The sequence below is a fragment of the Cyanistes caeruleus genome, chromosome 1, assembly GCF_971803275.1.
Source record: "Cyanistes caeruleus chromosome 1, bCyaCae1.hap1.1, whole genome shotgun sequence".
Taxonomy (NCBI): domain Eukaryota; kingdom Metazoa; phylum Chordata; class Aves; order Passeriformes; family Paridae; genus Cyanistes; species Cyanistes caeruleus.
Window position 1 is genome coordinate 120,554,483 of NC_141701.1, and position 9,996 is coordinate 120,564,478.

General features: G+C 40.4%; 1 long non-coding RNA gene across 1 annotated transcript; it reads left to right on the top strand.

Annotated features, from left to right (window-relative positions):
* Window positions 1-353: 353 nt before the first annotated feature.
* On the top strand, window positions 354-4,328 carry LOC111924441 (uncharacterized). Its single transcript, XR_002861647.2, has 3 exons — window positions 354-446; window positions 2,755-2,797; window positions 3,924-4,328. It is a non-coding gene; the product is annotated as an uncharacterized LOC111924441 (long non-coding RNA).
* The last annotated feature ends 5,668 nt before the right edge of the window (window positions 4,329-9,996 follow it).

The window sequence follows — 9,996 nt, forward strand, 5'->3', positions numbered from 1 at the left end:
TGATTATCAGTATTTTCTAATAATTAGGCTGGACTTCCTTTTACACACACTGAAGATTCAGTTCTTGATCTGATGTTACACTGACACAAAGCAAGCAAGTGGCTTACCATCAGAGGAAGCATTCCCACCTTTTAACCTCTTATCCTTGGCCACATCCTTCTGGCACATTTGTCGTGTAAAATCAGCTGATACAAGGTCCAGTCCAAGGCAAAAAGGGTGAATGGATGGATGGTTGGTGGTGACATGGTCAGTGGAACCAACCCTCTGTTATCATCTCAGGATGACATGTGACAACACACAACATCACAATGCATCTCAATACCAGCTGGTACTACTGCTGGTACTACTTTTTCATTTGAAAAGCATTAGTCCAGGACTAATGAAGTTCACAATCTGCCCATGAAAATATGCAAAATTTGGAGACTGGAAGTTTCTACAAGTACAATGTAAGTTGTGCAGCAAACTGGCTAGGATTTCCGTGTAACTCCAATGGGAAAAAAAAACAAACGTATGGATGTCTTGAACTGAGTCAGAGAAGTCTCCACTGTATTGTTTTAGATGCATTTGACCTCTTCCACCTCCAGGGCTCGTTCTGAAACAACCAACATTTCACTGCTAATAGTTAAGTCACAGGGATGAGGCCAGGTTGAAATAGTCTTGTCACCTGCTTTGAAACCAACACAATCCATTAGTAATTATTATACTAAAGTATTTTTTTTTCCCCATACTAAATATCTTTCCAGGTTGTCAGATTAATCATTGGAATTTTTCAAGACTCCACCTTACAGGATGCAGGGGTTCCCTTTGCTTTAACATCAATTAGTATAATTCAAATTCCTGTCCTACTTATAGCAGGGACAGATCATACCGTAATAGTGACCTGTCCTCCCAAGATTTAGGGGTATTTTTGGGTTTTTTGTATGAGAGTTCTAAACTCCATTGCCTGGGTTTGGTTTAGGTCCTATTTTTTCTTTTTTAGAAGGTTTGCCCTTCTAGAAGTTGCCCAGAATACCCATTGCAAACTTATAAAAGGAAGTGAACATTCAGCTACAATATATGGCACTGAGATACAAGGTCCCTGAAGAAAATTAAATTCAAATAATTGCTGTCCTTTTCACAGTCACTGTTGCAAGCTATTTCTCCTCTGCATCTTGATGTACGGTATTGGATGCAACAGAATTTCTTTGGCTGAAGAAGGATAAATGTCAAACACACAATAATAAAAATACATTAAGATGTTGCACACCATCAGTATGTGTCATTGCTTTGGCAAAGAAAGAATATTTGCTATTGAAGTATATTGCCCATGCTCTGGAAAATCTGGCTGGTCAGTAAAACATCTTATTTTTGAGATACCTTCACTGAAAGTGTATAAAGACAAGTTGCAATAGGCAGCATATAACCACAGCTGTATGACCTGGATCAGAGAAATATCCATACATAAAATTTTTCTGTAGTCTCAGTCTTCAAAGACTGGAAATACATCGGCATAAACAGCAAAGATTAAGCTGGCAAATGGTAAGCCCTTGATACTCATATCTAATTTTGCTTATTATGCCTTATACTACAGACACTCCCTGAGAAATGTAGGCATTGTGTTTACTGGGAAAGATTTAAGATTCCTGGTATATTCTCTCTCATTCTTGCACTGGCTATGGGAGAAAGTGAAAATTATAGAATATATCCAACAATAAAAATACTTCAGAAGTTCAACCACTTTCAGATGCAAGCCTCTACTGCTTGCTACACCTTACCCTAGGACAGGAGTGTTCTCTGGAGGAGTCTTTTGGTAACATCTCCCTTGCACTCTCAATTAAAACACAAAGCTCCAATTAAACCTGCCTGCAGGGTGCTATGAGAAGCTAATAATAACGAGTACCTCTGCTGCAAATCTCTGCCATTTCCCTGTTCCACCCTCATTTCAGACAAGCCTGCTCCAATTTATGGTGACTGGACATTAAAGTGTCAAATTCCAGTAAGGGAAACAATTGTGTCCTTCCCCATGATCCTTGAGCTCTCTTAATTAACATGCCTGTTGAACTCATTCTACACATCTCTTATTCTCTGCTTGGCTTCTTCCATTATGACCTGCAGAAAACAGCATTGAAATGTTATAAATCATGAATCTTGGGAAACAATAATTTTGTAATCACCTTACTGCATTTGTAACATTGTTTTTCCTGAGAGTTTAATTTAAAAGCTAAACATGACACAACAGATGGCAAAATTGGATTTAGATGCTTAAGATTGAATAGACACAACCTAGTGCCCCCACCATATTTTGTTCATAAACATTAGTTGGTTTAGGGTGACCCCATCACACTGACAACACACTGAGAGATTTGTTTGAACTGTTTTCTACATAACTTGATACTCTGCATGAAGGAATAGATATGGAAATTAAAATTTTAGATACTTTAAAGCTGAATTAAGGAGACTAGCACTGTTGCATAAATATTTATTTATGAATAAATATTGTAAAAAGTAATGTGAAAGTCAATTTTTTCTTAGAATTCTTGGACCACAACATTCATTATATGGTTATCTCCAGGCTGGAGAGTGGAAAACTTTAAAAACATGCAATTTAACAGTACAGGCAGACCTTTGAGCTCAATTTCAAAATATCCAAAGGAAATATCCTAAGAGATGCAGGGAGTCTGCTGAAGGAGCAGATGAAGCTAGACTGAGGTACAGGAAACTTGGACACAGGTTTTGACAAGAATCAAGGTTTAACTTTGTCCTCTTTTGTTTCAGGCCTGCAGTTCCCAAGCAAGGATGTGAACCCACATCATGGGAGGTACACAAGGAGGAATCAGTGGTGCCAGTGGCTCGGGAGGAAGGCAGGCTCAAGAGATGGATTGTGTCACACAGCTTCTCTGACTCCGTCCTCCCTCAGCTGGGGCAGGACCAGCAGTGCCATGGGAGGCACACAGTATTCCAGAGGCTCCTTGGGATCCCCATCCCTGGATGCTGTAGGTGGTGTTAACACCAGGCACATGCTGGGGTGCTCAGTGACTACAGGGAAATTTATGGCTAGGATTAGGATTTTTCCATTAAATTACATGCATAACACCACAAGGGAAGTTCATTAGGAAGCATGGCTATGGATATGTTGACCTGTGAGGCAAACTCTGCATTGGCATAACTGTGCCTGTGGGTATTCTCCTCTTGACAAACTATTTGGTCTCACATAGCCCCCAGTGAATGAAGGAATAAGAAAAGAGAACCTCTCAATGCCCAGCTGTCTTCATAGCATGACAAGAGCAGCCACCACCTCCTGCACTCCACAGTTCATCACTTATGGTGCCCCAAGTCCAGACAGATGAGCAGAGAGCAGGAAACCTAAGAATTAAGAAAGGAGTGCTGATGGCCAGGTGGTCAGATTGTCAGCATCAAACACTCTTGGCCCAAGTGTTGCACTCATTACAGCATTCAGAAACCTTTTGCAATGGTTCCTAACTCTCACATGTGGGAAAGAAGAGCAGCAATGGGCATCCTAACAAAACAATCCAAGGATATGGGTAACATGGTGTTATGTCTCATCGTATAACCACAGCCTCACTGAGAAATGGGCACTGAAAAGGTGGAGTACATGCAATTCAACCCTGTGATTGTACAGGGCTATTTCCACAAGAGGTGCCAGCTCACATGGAGCTTGAGGAAATTCATTAGCAAAGCAATAAGAACTTACTTCACCTTAAGGAAACCTTCACTTTGGGAGTGAGCAGAGAAAGCAGGAAGGACCAGGCCTTCAACATCTGAAACTGTTCTGCTGAGACAAAAATTGTGACAGAAACTAAAAGATACTTTATGATACAGGATCCACAAAAAAATACATGCATTTCATAATCTGTTGGTCTAAGCATGAGGTTTTCACCTGTGGCTTTCTCTGCGCCTCCCTTTCCCCACCTTGTCTGCTGTAGATCATGTGCAAATTGCTGTGACCTGTGAAATAGATCCATGAAGAGGAAATTTTGGAGCCAGCATAAAGGATAAAAGAGGACACAAAATTATGCTGAAGTCCTACTAAACCATCCAGAGAGGTCAAAGTGAGAAGAACAACTTAATCCTTTGAGCCTGCTTGTAACTGCAGGAAGCTCCATTAACTCCTGATGGTTCATCGTAAAACATTAGCTCTTGCACTGTGGGACGGATGCAGAACTGGCTCCTGCCAGGGGAGACAACAACCACAGCACTGCCACTGGGTCACAAAGATGCTCAAATTCATCAGCAGAATTTACAGTCACCTGGGAGTGCACCAGTTGCAGAGTCTGCCACAAAAGCCAGAGTTAATATAAAAGATCTGCCACAAGCTGCAAGACACCCTGTCCCTTGTGAGCATTAATCTCAGGTTATTCACACATGCTGGATATGGCATCATTACTTATCCTGGGTTTGGAGCCCAGAACTGCTGGGACTGGCTGCTAAGGTCTTCATAACTAACTCACCAAGGCCCCTCATTACAAACACTTTGGTTTAAATCTGAGGCATAAAAAGGACTATAACAGCAGCTTTTAGGAAAGGCATCACGCAGGCTTCAGCCTGTAGCTGGGACAGTTCACAACATATGAATAAATAAATTTTCATTCTGGGACAACTAACTGTCATAAACTAAACTATGACCAAAAATTCACTGGAACAATCACATCCTCGGGTCCCCCTAGGTTTCCATAAAACTTCTTAAGGGATTTTTTTGGACCTAAGGTGCTCCAATATTTCTGTTTAAAAATTGAGCACATAAAAATATTTCAGAACAAACTGCACAAACAGGATACATCTAAATTATACCAATTTGTTATGAGGTTGAGTAACAACAGTTTCAAAGAAATCTGTGGTACTGAATGTTTCTCACACTCTATAGGAGATGCAGGTACACTCAGATAAATTTTTTTGCAGCAAGTTCCTCCAAACACATGATCTGTTGCATCCAGGAGAAGGCTGGGGCAACTCTGGTAAATAAAAACCCCTTAAATACCTTATATCACAAATGCCTGAACATTGTTATTATGATCTCATTTTAATCACCCCTCTGGTATTTTTCCCTCATAAAGAAGTTCCAAAATCATGCAAACTGTCTTGTTAGATGGCCACAGAAGCAAGAAAAAATGCTTTTTTATTGGTGAAGTTTAATTGCAAATCCGATCCAGACCAGCCCTGTCTGTCTTCACAGCGGGTTATTTGTCATGTGTCCCCTTTCAAACATTTCCTATTGACAATGTTTTTTCCCATATACGGGCACAGGAACAGAAACAGCACTTCAGAAATTAAAAATTGATTTTAGACCCAAAAATCTGACTGTGCATGAAAAAGAAAAGAGCAAAGGAAGACATCTCTATCTCTAAAGGCTGCTTTAAACATGAAAAGTGTTTGGAGCTTTTTTTGCTGGGTTGTTTTCACATTGCTTACGTCTCTTCATATTTCTCAGGATGACGACAGTCCCTTTTAGAGATACAATTTGTCTCTCATTGACTGCTGGGGCTGGCTGCTAAGGTCTGCATAACCAACTCCTGAAAGCTCTCATTTACAAAGCCTTTTGGTTTAAATCTAAGACATCAAAGGAAATTAGTTAGGCAGATACAAGATAGATGTTAGCTGTAGCTTATGAGAAAAAATATATTTAATATTCTTAATAGGAATAAAGTTCATTATCTTCTAACCCACAGATGGTTTTGGCACAGAGCATAAAGGGTTGTAACAGAGTTATAACAGGCTTAGTTTGATGTTTTTAGCTGGATTTAGTAAAGAGAGGGGGCAGAGAAAAATTCAAGGTAGTTTTAACTTACATATTTATGCTGCCTTTATGTTTCCATTATGATAATAAGCTAAATGGATTAGTTGGGCAAAAAAAATGGTTGCTTAAATTACATTTTACAATGCAGCATTAATGAAAAATTCACATCAGAAATAGGTCAGGTTTGGTTTTGAAATCAAATTATATTAAAGGTAGGGTTTAATTAGATTTTTTTTTATTTTTTTTATTTTTTTTTTTATCTAAAAGGAAGCTGGGAGTGATCTGTGCACTTCACTAATCAGGGGCCATGGTTATTAACCAATGGCCTTACACAGCTCCAGCCCAGGAACCCCCAGACCCCAAATCCATGTGTGTCCCCACTGTCCTGCAGTCAGAGCTCCCCACATGGTGAGGTTCCATGCAACCAAGGCTTCCATGCTCACAGTGTTTCCATGCCCTCCTTGGCAGATCATCACTGACTCCATCACTTCATGACAACAGGGATGAGGAAAATTTTCAAACATCCAATAATTTTGGGTGCCAGTAAAGCATTTCAGGTTGAGCAACTAGGACTGGAGGCACCCAAAATTCCTAGATCATTCTCTAAATGACAGTCTTACATGTCTGGATCAAAATACTGCCTTGCTTTTGAGTTCTCTGCCCTCCCTTCATTTCCCAAGTCCTATCCCCTCGCTTCCCAGGGTTTTACAAAACCTGGTGATTTGAGGTGCTTTGGCAGTCGCTGGGCAGGAACCAGCAGCCACAGGAGGAGTCACTGCCTTGGAGACTGCTCCTGGGTGCTCCCTTCGCCTTATCTCAGGGGGCACTGAGATGGAAACACACAGACATTGCCTCCCACCAGTAGTTAAAGAGCTGTCTCTCCCTTGCAGAACCTCACCTTCATGTGCAACAAATCTTTACTCACAAATACTAATTTCCTCTTATCCCTTATTTCAAGTTACCTATTACTTTACCTTAGAACATTTATTTTCCTTTTCTTTCCAAAGAAAAAGCCTTAGGAGCTATGTCTGTTGAGGATTTATGGGTTATATACACTCTGGCCTATGACACTGGGACAATTATTTTTAGCTTCCAGGCATTTCTTGGAAGGTACCTCTCTCCTGAGGACTGTATGAGATTTTGTTATAACAAGGAAGATGTCCTAATGACAAAAGGCAATCAACAACACTGTGTTACAAGATTAGGGGCACCTTTCTTGCTTTTCACTGAGCCTCTTTCAAGTCCTATTGTTCAAAAAAGCCTGCAAGAAATTCATATATCTCTCCCACGAGAATTAGTCAACAATTATTCTGCTTCCAAGAGAAATTTATTTTGAGTCAATGTTTTTTAAATCTATCTGTTCATCAGGCTTACTCATGCATTAAGGATGATTTTTCAGTGTTCAATAGCAACTCCTGAAACAAGGAGCAATTAGAAACATCTGATTTCATGATGAATATTCCCTCCAGCAAACTGAGCCACTGTTTCCACAAGGAAAATGCAAAGACTCTCCGTTTTCCTTGCAGTTATTAAGAGCACAGCAAAAACAGCTGAATTTCAAAAGCTGAAATACAACAATAGCTTGGCTCATGATGAAAGTTTTCAAATGAGTGAATTTAGTTGTACGACAGTAGAATAAACATAAACATTAACTCAGCCCGACCCAATCAGGGAAAAAATGGCCAACAATACAAGCCAGAGCATCCAGCCAAGAGCACAGGTCAGAAAGTCCTCACTTTGCCCTGGGTTTCTTGCCTAAATCCAGGCAAGCTCTGCAATTGCTTTGCTCCTGCCCTGTAAACCCAGGGCAGTGTCCATCCCACAGACACAGCTCACCAGATAACTTCTGGGTGAAGTGAAATAATGTAAGTAGCTGATGAGTGTTATTTAAGAGTGAACATTAAGAAATTAATGGCACCTTTTAGAGGCACTAAAAATTAAGTGTTTAATATTAAAATAGTGAAGCGTTGCACTGCTGCTGTGAGCCCATCTGCTGTCTCTGACCCCCTCCCACAACCTCTGCTCTGAGCACAGCAGAAAAGGCAGAAATATCCAGGTGTGTGACACTCCCAACTACATCCCCTGACATGGGTCTAAATGTAAGAAATGCCCAATTGTAATGATTGGAAAGCAGTTTGTTTGGCCTTTTACATTTGTAGACAGCAGTGGGCTCACCAGGTTGCCTTAGTTTAACAAAGTTCAGAGATTAAAGGCAATTTATAAAAAGCTTCTATTTCTAGCAAGAAATTAAGCGTTAAATAACACTTTCATCAGTATTCTAGATGGAACTAGTTAAAAAATAAGCAAAACAAGTCTCAAAAATATCCATTCTTTATTGGCTAATGGCTTCTGACACTATAATTTCTTAGACATGGTCTGTAACTAATAGTTATAAAAGCACAGCTTTCCCCAGTCAAATTACACAGCACAGATGAAAGAGAGCTGATCCACAAGACCACAAGAATATTACATTGCACTTTACATTGAAACCATGAAGGGTGGCATCACCAGGAAAAGTGAAACATTAAACAGCACAGCTTCCTGATCCATTTTTTATTAATTGTCACAACCAGAAAAAAAGATGCACATGGGGCAAAGGAAGTAATCTCTAGCAGGGGTCTTGGAAAAGCATTTCTTAGAACGTCAACTTTTGGGCTCTGCCACACAAACAGATACAGAAATGTGATGGCACAAAATACATCTACTTCTCCTATTTTCTCCTCCTGGCTTTCTTTTGTGATTTCATTTAATTTCATTTCTGTCTTCTCCAGATGCAGAGAATTGGCCCTGTGGACACACCAAGGCAGGTAATGCTCATAAGTGAACCATCTGTCTTGCAGCAGCATGGACAAGTTTTCTCGAGGGGGAAATGTCAGCATAATTCATCAGCAAGTAAATAAACAGGACTAATGGGCAAGGCCTAAATACAATATGTACTTTCGTCTCATCATCACTAAGAAAAGGAGCCAAAGCAAAGTGAAATGAAAGCAGGCAGCAGCCTTGAGTACTAAAATAAATATAATACTTTAAAATAGAGAGAGAGAGAGAGAGAGAGAGAGAGAGAGAAAGATATGAAAAAAGATAAAGAGAAAATTACTTCAAAAGCTAATTTGGAAAGAGTATTATTCTTACAGAGCGTCCTGAACTGAGATGTGCTCTATCTGAACACAAGAGTGGAGTATTAAGCTTCCTAAATTTGGTGTCTAAAAGCTAAACAGCTCCATCAAGAGGGTGTAATTCTGCAGTAGTCTCTGCAGTGGGAGTCATAGGGGCAAACATCCTCACTGACTGCAAAATGAGACACTTCTCAAAGCCTCCTGTGATATGGCCACTGAGAGCATTCGTGGACTGCACCCAAAAATCCCAGAAAGCTTTTCCGTTCCTTCATCCTGGGACAGTCCAGCGCTCAGCTGATTTGCACATGTAGCACCACAGTTATGCATGTTTAATGCAACAGCATCCAAAATGAGCCAAGGCTTTCCTTACAGGACAATTAGGAGAGAGCTCTCCTGGTGAGTTCACAACCTCAACATGTGAGCAGTGCTGTGGCTTCCCAACATCAGCAGGGGGACAGCCATCCAAGACATCCAGCACTCCATCCACAGTGAGCACCATCTGCCTTTTCAACTGAGATTTGTTCCTTTGTCACCATATTCTTTGTGTGTTTTGCCCTTTGCTTACTGAAAGGGGCAGAAGGGGCTGTTTTGCCATACAAATGAAACCTCATGTTCTACAACTAAAACACATTAACATCACCCAGAATTATTCCCACTTGCTTGTACTGCTTCATACTCCCCATATCATTTATTACCTGAGCATCTCACAGCAGTTTAGCAAATTCACCACTGAGTTAGGGAAGCAGAAATATCACCAGATGGCTGGCACAGAAGTATTAAATGACTGGTTTAAAGATGCATGGTAGTACACAGCAGAAGCCTGCTCAAGTCTCCTGATTTATAACCCCATGAGGTCACATCACTGCCATCATGTGACAGCCACTGAATAATGGCATCAGCAATGGGGTCAGGATTTCCACTGATTTTTTACTATCCACTTTCCCTCTACTATTCAGCCATTGTACATATGCCCAACAACAACTCTCTCCTCTGAGAAGTCTGACAAAAAGGGAATAAACAACACTGTTAATCACTGAAAACAATAAATTTAAACAATATTTTTTTTCTCACAGTGTCACTCTGCTGTTGTCTCACTTGGACGGCACGCTCTTCAGAACTGAACCAGACAACATTTTCTATCTTATTCAA